The sequence below is a fragment of the Capra hircus genome, chromosome 18, assembly GCF_001704415.2.
Source record: "Capra hircus breed San Clemente chromosome 18, ASM170441v1, whole genome shotgun sequence".
In the NCBI taxonomy this organism is placed as follows: Eukaryota; Metazoa; Chordata; class Mammalia; order Artiodactyla; family Bovidae; genus Capra; species Capra hircus.
Window position 1 is genome coordinate 60,191,590 of NC_030825.1, and position 9,607 is coordinate 60,201,196.

The window sequence follows — 9,607 nt, forward strand, 5'->3', positions numbered from 1 at the left end:
GTGTTTCTTTCAGTGCAGCATTTCTCATGATGTACTCTGCATATAAGTTAAATAAGCAATGTGACAATATACAGCCTTGACATAGTCCTTTTCCTATTTGGAACCAGTCTGTTGTTCCATGTCCAGTTCTAACTGTTGCTTCCTGACCTGCATATAGGTTTCTCAAGAGGCAGGTCACATGGTCTGGTATTCCCTTCCTTTCAGAATTTTCCACAGTTTATTGTGATCCACACAGTCAAAGGCTTTGACATAGTCAATAAAGCAGAAATAGATGTTTTTCTGGAATTCTCTTGCTGTTTCCATGATCCAGTGGTTGTTGGCAATTTGATCTCTGGTTCCTCTGCTTTTTCTAAAACCAGATTGAACATCTGGAAGTTCACAGTTCACAAATTGCTGAAGCCTGGCTTGGAGAATTTTGAGCATTAATTGACTAGCGTGTGAGATGAGTGCAATTGTGTGGAAGTTTGAGCATTCTTTGGGATTGGAATGAAAACTGACCTTTTCCAGTCCTGTGGCCACTGCTGAGGTTTCCAAATTTGCTGGCATATTTTGTGCAGCTTTAAAAATTTATATATCTTGTCTTTGCACTTTTTCCCCTTGCAGTTTGATTCTCCCTCTCATAGCAGTCAGAGAAGATTCTTGATATGGTTTCACTTCAATTTACCGAGACTATAATGTTCTATGTGCAGTAATGTGTAATGAGCATTTTTAAGAACACCATGTGGTGACAGAAATTCTTCCCTGTTCCTGACAAATCACAAAAGCCATACATTGTTTGGCTGTTGAGCAATCGCTTTATGGCTGGTCAGCTGACAGGATGGCATGACTCGTAGATTGGAGGGCCATAGGTTAAAGGATACCAGACACAGAACAGGTCCAGAGTTTGATGAGGACTACAAAACTTCCCTAGTGGCTCAGGTGGTAAAGCGTCTGTCTACAATGTTGGAGACCTGGGTTCAATCTCTGGGTTGGACGATCCCCTGGAGAAGGAAATGGCAATCCACTCCAGTACTGTTGCCTGGAAAATCCCATGGACAGAGGAGCCTTGTAGGCTACAGTCCATGGGGTCACAAAGAGTCAGACACGACTGAGTGACTTTCGTTTCACAAACCTTATACTGAGCATCTCAAACATAAACCGTATTCCTCGAAAAATCAGATCATGTACTTGTGGAAGCTAACTTACCTGTTGTGTAATTTTATCTAGGTCAGTGTGGTGTATAAATTATATATTTCACATTGTGGGTAAGAGAAAGATTTCTTACAGGTGCTCCCCTTCCAGGAGTCTGCTATGATTTTCATTATACTCATAGTTAAAATTTGCCGGGAAAGCAATGCCTGGAGAAAGAGTAAAAGGTAACATGTCAAAGTCAAGCATTCATGTTTAGCAAATAGGTCACACATCCCTGAGGAATTCCAGCCATGGGAGGAGCCAGATGTCTTGAGTTTTCCTCTTTTGGGATTAAATGAAGGACATAGATAATGTGGAATGAGAACATGGTAGATAGATTAGGTTACATATCAATTAGGTGTTCAGTCAGTTCAGTCACTCAGTCATGTCCGACTCTTTGCAACCCCATGAACCGCACCACACCAGGCCTCCCTGTCCATTACCAACTCCCAGAGTCCACACAAACCCATGTCCATTGAGTCAGTGATGCCATCCAACCATCTCATCCTCTGTCATCCCCTTCTCCGCCTGCTCTCAATCTTTCCCAGCATCAGTGTCTTTTTCAATGAGTCAGCTCTTTGCATCAGGTGGCCAGTGTATTAGAGTTTCAGCGTCAACATCACTCCTTCCAATGAACACTCAGGACTGATCTCCTTTAAAATGGACTGGTTGGACCTCCTTGCAGTCCAAGGGACTCTCAAGAGTCTTCTCCAACACCACAGTTCAAATGCATCAATTCTTTGGCACTCAGCTTTCTTCACAGTCCAACTCTCACATCCATACATGACCACTGGAAAAACCATAGTCTTGACTAGATGGACTTTTGTTGACAAAGTAATGTTTCTGCTTCTTAATATTCTGTCCAGGTTGGTCATAACTTTCCTTCCAAAGAGTAAGTGTTTTTTAATTTCATGGCTGCAGTCACCATCTGCAGTGATTTTGGAGCCCCCCAAAATAAAGTCTGACACTGTTCCTACTGTTTCTCCATCTATTTCTCATGAAGTGATGGAACTAAATGCCATGATCTTCGTTTTCTGAATGTTGAGCTTTAAGCCAACTGTTTCATTCTGCATTTTCACTTTCAGCAAGACGCTTTTTAGTTCCTCTTCACATTCTGTCATAAGGGTGGTGTCATCTGCATATCTGAGGTTATTGATATTTCTCCCAGCAATCTTGATTCCAGCTTGCATTTCTTCCAGTCCAGCATTTCTCATGATGTACTCTGCATAGAAGTTAAATAAGCAGGGTGACAATATACAGCCTTGACGTATTCCTTTTCCTATTTGGAACCAGTCTGTTCCATGTCCAGTTCTAACTGTTGCTTCCTGACCTGCATACAGGTTTCTCAAGAGGCAGGTCAGGTGGTCTGCTATTCCCATCTCTTTCAGAATTTTCCACAGTTTATTGTGATCCACACAATCAAAGGCTTTGGCATAGTCAATAAAGCAGAAATAGATGTTTTTCTGGAACTCTCTTCCTTTTTCCATGATCCAGCGGATGTTGGCAATTTGATCTCTGGTTTCTCTGCCTTTTCTAAAACCAGCTTGAACATCTGGAAGTTCACGGTTCACATATTGCTGAAGCCTGGCTTGGAGAATTTTGAGCATTACTTTACTAGCATGTGAGATGAGTGCAATTGTGCGGTAGTTTGAGCATTCTTTGGCATTGCCTTTCTTTGGAACTGGAATGAAAACTGACTTTTTCCAGCCCTTGGCCACTGCTGAGGTTTCCAAACTTGCTGGCATATTGAGTGCAGCATGTTCACAGCATCATCTTCCAGGATTTGAAACAGCTCAACTGGAATTCCATCACCTCCACTAGCTTTGTTCGTAGTGATGATTTCTAAGGCCCACTTGACATCACATTCCAGAATGTCTGGCTCTAGATGAGTGATCACATCATCATGATTATCTGGGTCATGAAGATCTTTTTTGTAGAGTTCTTCTTTGTATTCTTGCCACTTCTTCTTAATATCTTCTGCTTCTGTTAGGTCCATACCATTTCTGTCCTTTATCGAGCCCATCTTTGCATGAAATATTCCCTTGGTATCTCTAATTTTCTTGAAGAGATCTCTAGTCTTTCCCATTCTGTTGTTTTCCTCTATTTCTTTGCATTGATCACTGAAGAAGGCTTTCTTATCTCTTCTTGCTATTGTCTGGAACTCTGCATTCAAATGCTTATATCTTTCCTTTTCACCTTTCCATTTCGCCTCTCTTCTTTTCACAGCTATTTGTAAGGCCTCCCCAGACAGCCATTTTGCTTTTTTGCATTTCTTTTCCATGGGGATGGTCTTAATACCTGTCTCATGTACAACGTCACGAACCTCATTCCATAGTTCATCAGGCACTCTGTCTATCAGATCTAGGCCCTTAAATCTATTTCTCACTTCCACTGTATAATCATAAGGGATTTGGTGTAGGTCATACTTGAATGGTCTAATGGTTTTCCCTACTTTCTTCAATTTAAGTCTGATTTGGTAATGAGGAGTTCATGATCTGAGCCACAGTCAGCTCCTGGTCCTGTTTTTGTTGACTGTATAGAGCTTCGTCATCTTAGGCTGCAAAGAATATAATCAATCTGACTTTGGTGTTGACCATCTGGTGATGTCCATGTCTAGAGTCTTCCCTTGTGTTGTTGGAAAAGGGTGTTTGCTATGACCAGTGTATTTTCTTGGCAAAACTCTATTAGTCTTTGCCCTGCTTCATTTTGCATTCTAAGGCCAAATTTGCCTGTTACTCCAGGTGTTTCTTGACTTCCTACTTTTGCATTCCAGTCCCCTGTAATGAAAAGGACATCTTTTTGGGGTATTAGTTCTAAAAGGTCTTGTAGGTCTTCATAGAATCGTTCAACTTCAGCTTCTTCAGCATTACTGGTTGGGGCATAGACTTGGATAACTGTGATATTGAATGGTTTGCCTTGGAGACGAACAGAGTGGCCCTTTTCAAAATAGAAATTAGAGGCTGCTAAGGTCCATCTAGTCAAGGCTATGGTTTTTCCAGTAGTCATGTATGGATGTGAGAGTTGGACTGTGAAGAAAGCTGAGCACTGAAGAATTGATGCTTTTGAACTGTGGTGTTGGAGAAGACTCTTGAGAGTCCCTTGGACTGCAAGGAGACCCAACCAGTCCATTCTAAAGGAGATCAGCCCTGGGATTTCTTTGGAAGGAATGATGCTAAAGCTGAAACTCCAGTACTTTGGCCACCTCATGTGAAGACTTGACTCATTGGAAAACACTCTGATGCTGGGAGGGATTGAGGGCAGGAGGAGAAGGGGACGACAGAGGATGAGATGGCTATATGGCATCACCAACTCGACGGACGTGAGTTTGACTGAACTCCGGGAGTTGGTGATGGACAGGGAGGTCTGGCATGCTGCAATTCATGGGGTTGCAAAGAGTCGACCACAACTGAGCGACTGAACTGAACTGAAGGAATTTATAGATACACAATTGAAATTAAAACATTTTGAGGAATCTTGTTCCCCTTGTAATTCTCCCATTTTTGGAATAAAAAACTAATCTGCAAATGGTGTATTTTAAAAGATTTTCAAAAAGTTAATACATCTATGAACCTATGGGTGCATTCCAACCAGGAATTCCATCACCTACCATTATTCCTCAAAACTGGCATATGATTATTATAGATTTACAGGATTGCTTTTTTAGTATACCCATGGATATGAGAGTTGGACTGTGAAGAAAGCTAAGTACTGAAGAAGCAATGCTTTTGAACTGTGGTTGGAGAAGACTGTTGAGGGTCCCTTGTACTGCAAGGAGATCCAACCAGTCCATTCTGAAGGGGATCAGCCCTGGGATTTCTTTGGAGGGAATGATGCTGAAGCTGAAACTCCAGTACTTTGGCCACCTCATGTGAAGTGCTGACTCATTAGAAAGGACTCTGATGCTGGGAGGGGGTCGGGGGCAGGAGTAGAAGGGCATGTCAGAGGATGACATGGCTGGATGGACTCACTGACTCAATGGACGTGAGTCTGAGTGAACTCTGGGAGTTGGCAATGGACAGGGAGGCCTGGCGTGATGCGATTCATGGGGTCGCAAAGAGTCGAACACGACTGAGCGACTGAACTGAACTGAACTGAACTGACACCCTCTTCCTTATCATAATCATATCGGGCATCATAAACGGTACCAATGGACTGTGTTGCCTCAAGGAATGATGAATTCTCCCACCATGTGTCAATATTATGTAGCCAAAGCCCTTGAAACTGTGACAAAACAATTTCCTGACTTTCTTGTTATTCATTACATGGATGATATATTGTCTTCAGGTCCATCTATTTTAGAAACTCAACAGATGTTTGACATAGCTCAACAATGCTTAAAAGCTTCTAAATTAATCATTGCGTCTGAAAAGATTCAAACATCTACACCTTACTATTACTTAAGATTTGTTGTTAATAGACAACATATTACTCCCCAACTAACACAGATTCATATTAATAAATTATCAAGCTTGAATGATTTTCAAAAACTTTCAGGCGATGTAAATTGGATTAGACACTCTTTAGACATTGCAAATTATCAACAAATTTATTGAACACTTTAAAAAGAGATCCGATTTAAATAGCCCTCATTCACTTTCACAAGAGACATGAGAAAAACTGTTTAATACAAAATAAATTGCAAAAACAGTTTCTTACTCATATTAGACTTGATTTACCTCTAGAATTATTTATACCCCCCTCTCTTCATTCTCCCATAGGACTTCTTACCCAACAAGAATACCCAATAGAATGGATCTATACCCATTTTAGAGGGACAAAGTCAATTACACCCTATCTTGATTTGATCATGCTAATCAATGGAAGAAAGAGAGCTAAGACTCTAATTGGCTCTGATCCTCATAAAATTGGAGCACCTATTAATAAATCTCAATTGGAAAACACATTACAAACCTCTACTGATTTCCAAATAGCCTTCTGGAATATTTTGGAGAAATTTCATTTCATTATCCTTCTAACAAACTCTGGAATTCCTTCAAAAATACTGAATTTATTCTCTCTCACATTGTCACATCACAACCTATACCTCAAACTGATGTTTTCTATATAGATGGGACTAAAAACGCCGAAGCCTCATTCTGGTCTCTCAGAGAATATAAAATCTTTTATAATAAATTTCACTCTGCTCAACAAAACGAATTAGATGCTCTCATTCAGGTTATTCACCTACGTTCTTATCCTATTAATATAGTTTCTGACTCCTTATATTCAGTTTTTGTATTAAGAAATATAGAAACTTCTACCATAAATTCTAATCAATCTATTATCCAACAACTTTTTCTTGAACTACAATTATTGTTAAGAACTACACTTCCCCCATTTATATTCAGTTCAGTTCAGATCAGTTCATTTCAGTCGCTCAGCCATGTCTGACTCTTTATGACCCCATGAATTGCAGCACGCCAGGCTTCCTTGTCCATCACTAACTCCTTGAGTTCACTCAAACTCGTGTCCATCAAGTTGCTGATGCCATCCAGCCATCTCATCCTCTGTCGTCCCCTTCTCCTCCTGCCCCCAAACCCTCCCAGTATCAGAGTCTTTTCCAATGAGTTAACTCTTCGCATGAGGTGGTCAAAGTACTGGAGTTTCAGCTTTAGCATCAGTCCTTCCAAAGATCACCCAGGGCCGATCTCCTTTAGAATGGACTGGTTGGATCTCCTTGCAGTCCAAGGGATTCTCAAGAGTCTTCTCCAACACCACATTTCAAAAGCATCAGTTCTTCGGTGCTCAGTTTGCTTCACAGTCCAACTTTCACATCCATATGTGACCACTGGAAGACCATAGCCTTGACTAGATGGACCTTTGTTGGCAAAGCGATGTCTCTGCTTTTCAATATGCTATCTTGGTTGGTCATAACTTTTCTTCAAAGGACTCATATTCAAACACATTCTTGTCTTCCTGGCCTGATGGCTCATGGCAATGAACAAGCTGATAAACTTGTCTCTTTTGTTACTCATGAAGAGCATCATGCTCTATTAGACAATAATGCTGGCTCATTACATCAAATTTGGAAAATTCCATACCAACATGCTAAAGAAATCATTCATAATATCTCTACTTGCAGGCCCCTACATCTTCGACCCTTTGCACAAAGCATCAATCCTCGCAGATTACAACCCAATGAACTATGGCAAATGTATGTAACTCATTGCCCTGAACTTTCTCCCTCTTCCTTCTTACATATCTCAATCGATACAAATTCTTCTTTTATACGGGACACACCTCCCCGAGGTGAAGCTACACATGTGATAACCCACCTATTAACTTGCTTTACAATAATGGGAACACCTAGTTCTATAAAAGCAGACAATGGCCCTACCTATATTTCTAGGCCATTCAAACAATTTTCACAATCATTTTCTATTAAACATATTACAGTTATTCCTTATAATCCACAAGCATAGTGCATAGTAGAATGAGCACATCATACATTGAAACTACATATAAAGTTAAAAAGGGGGAATACACGGGAACACTTCTATCTTCCTTATCTGTTATGGTCTTTACAGACTGGGACCTGGGGACTAGAGTCGATGAAGAGAAGGCAAAAGAAGGATGCAGGGGACCCAAGTCTCAAGTGAAACAAGGGTACTTTATTTTCAGAAATGCATGCTTATATATCTTCAATAAAAATGATTACTCAGCCATTAAGAATGAAATTCCATCAGTTGCAAGAAAATGGATACTCCTATAAGTAAAAGGTCACTGAAGGGAATCGAAGCAGGTGCTCTTTCCTATGATCTCAGTCCTGAGAACTGTGTGCAGCTCTGCTCATTCCTGTTTTCCAGAAACTGATAAGGAACAGAGAGTCTTGAGAAATGGCACGCAATGGAAGAAAATGCAACATACTGCATCCCTTAAAGTTGAACGTCCCCTGAGATTTCTCCCTTTTTATTTTTTCATAATTGGGGGTGACTGTAGAAAAAGGCTCTGACCAATTGAGTTTGTTTAGTTTGAACAATTTTAGTTGAAAAGCATCGGTATACTACAAATATAATCACCAGGATAATTATCAGCATTATAGCTCCAGATCCAATACTACATGTAATTCTTTGAAACCATCCTCAAGGATCTAGCCCAGATAATTGATCAGCTAGCTGTTCCACTAAGATTTTCAAATTGTTGGACGAAGGTAGACTCTTAGAGAAGGTTTCAAAGATTTCCTTTTGTAATAACTGTACATTTAAGGAAGCATTATCATGTATGTCTTGCAAAAGAAATTTGATTTGTTCCCAATAGTAGGCACTATAGTTGAACCAAACAGGGGTAATACAAAATTGAGTCGAATTCCATTCATATTTTAGTATAACTTGTTTTTTGTAAATCTATTACTTGATCTCCAACTCATTGGATGGCTCTTTTTATTTCCTGTATTTCAGCTTGAACTTCCTCATTTATCTGAGCCTGAGTGGTCCACACAGTATGAGCATCTTTGCTCCAATTTTGAATAAAGTTGTGTGTTTGAATTGAGGCTTGTAAAGCAATGCCTGCAACAGCGGCAGTAGTGCAAATGGCAGTGAATCCCTAAATGCCAAGAATTAACCATCCAATAAATCGTCTAGATCGAAGTACTTTAGTAAGTAACCAGGAGGCAAGTCCTGCCATGGGACCCTCTTCCCAGGGTCGTTGGAGATCTACTGGCAACCATAGATTACGTTGAGATTGAAGAATCAAAAGGGATTCGTTTTTCAAAGAAACCTAGGAATTAAGACAAGTATACAATTTGCAATCTATACAAGTCACAGAACATAAAGTCTTATTAAACTGCAAGTTCCCTACAGCTATTAACAAAAGGAAGGGAAACACAAGCTTGTACGAAATATGAATGATTATAACGAAAGGAATAGTTACTATGACTACAGCTGGTCCCCATGAAATATCCATTCCAAGTTCCAAGTTCTTTGGTGCTCGCAGCAAGTTTCCAGATGTCCCATTGTTCAGGCCCAATCTGTTTATTGAGGACGATTCGAGGGCGAAGGGGTGCCATTTCACCATCAAGCCAGCCAAGAAGTAATTTGTCATGGTAATGTTCCATCATAGTATTAGTAACCTTCTATGCTACTTGAGTAGCATAATCACATTGTGATTAATTAATATCATCTGAACAGTTAGACAACCACATACCATGGGATCCCCAATCAACAATGGTGTAATTGGCCACAAACATTAATTTCCCTGATTTAGCTTGATATCTGTATATGCATGTATATATATATACAGGAATATATTTAAAGTTCTTATATATAAACCGTTTGCAAAATGATTTTTGTCCTTTTCTTAGAGTTTCTGCAGTGTCGACATGGTTCTCATAGAAAGAAAGGGCAGTAAAGAGTCCAAACAATGTCTGAAAGTTCTTCGTGGAGGCAGAACGAAAGTCCATGTTTGTCAGCTAATGTTAATGCATAATTGTGCTGGATCC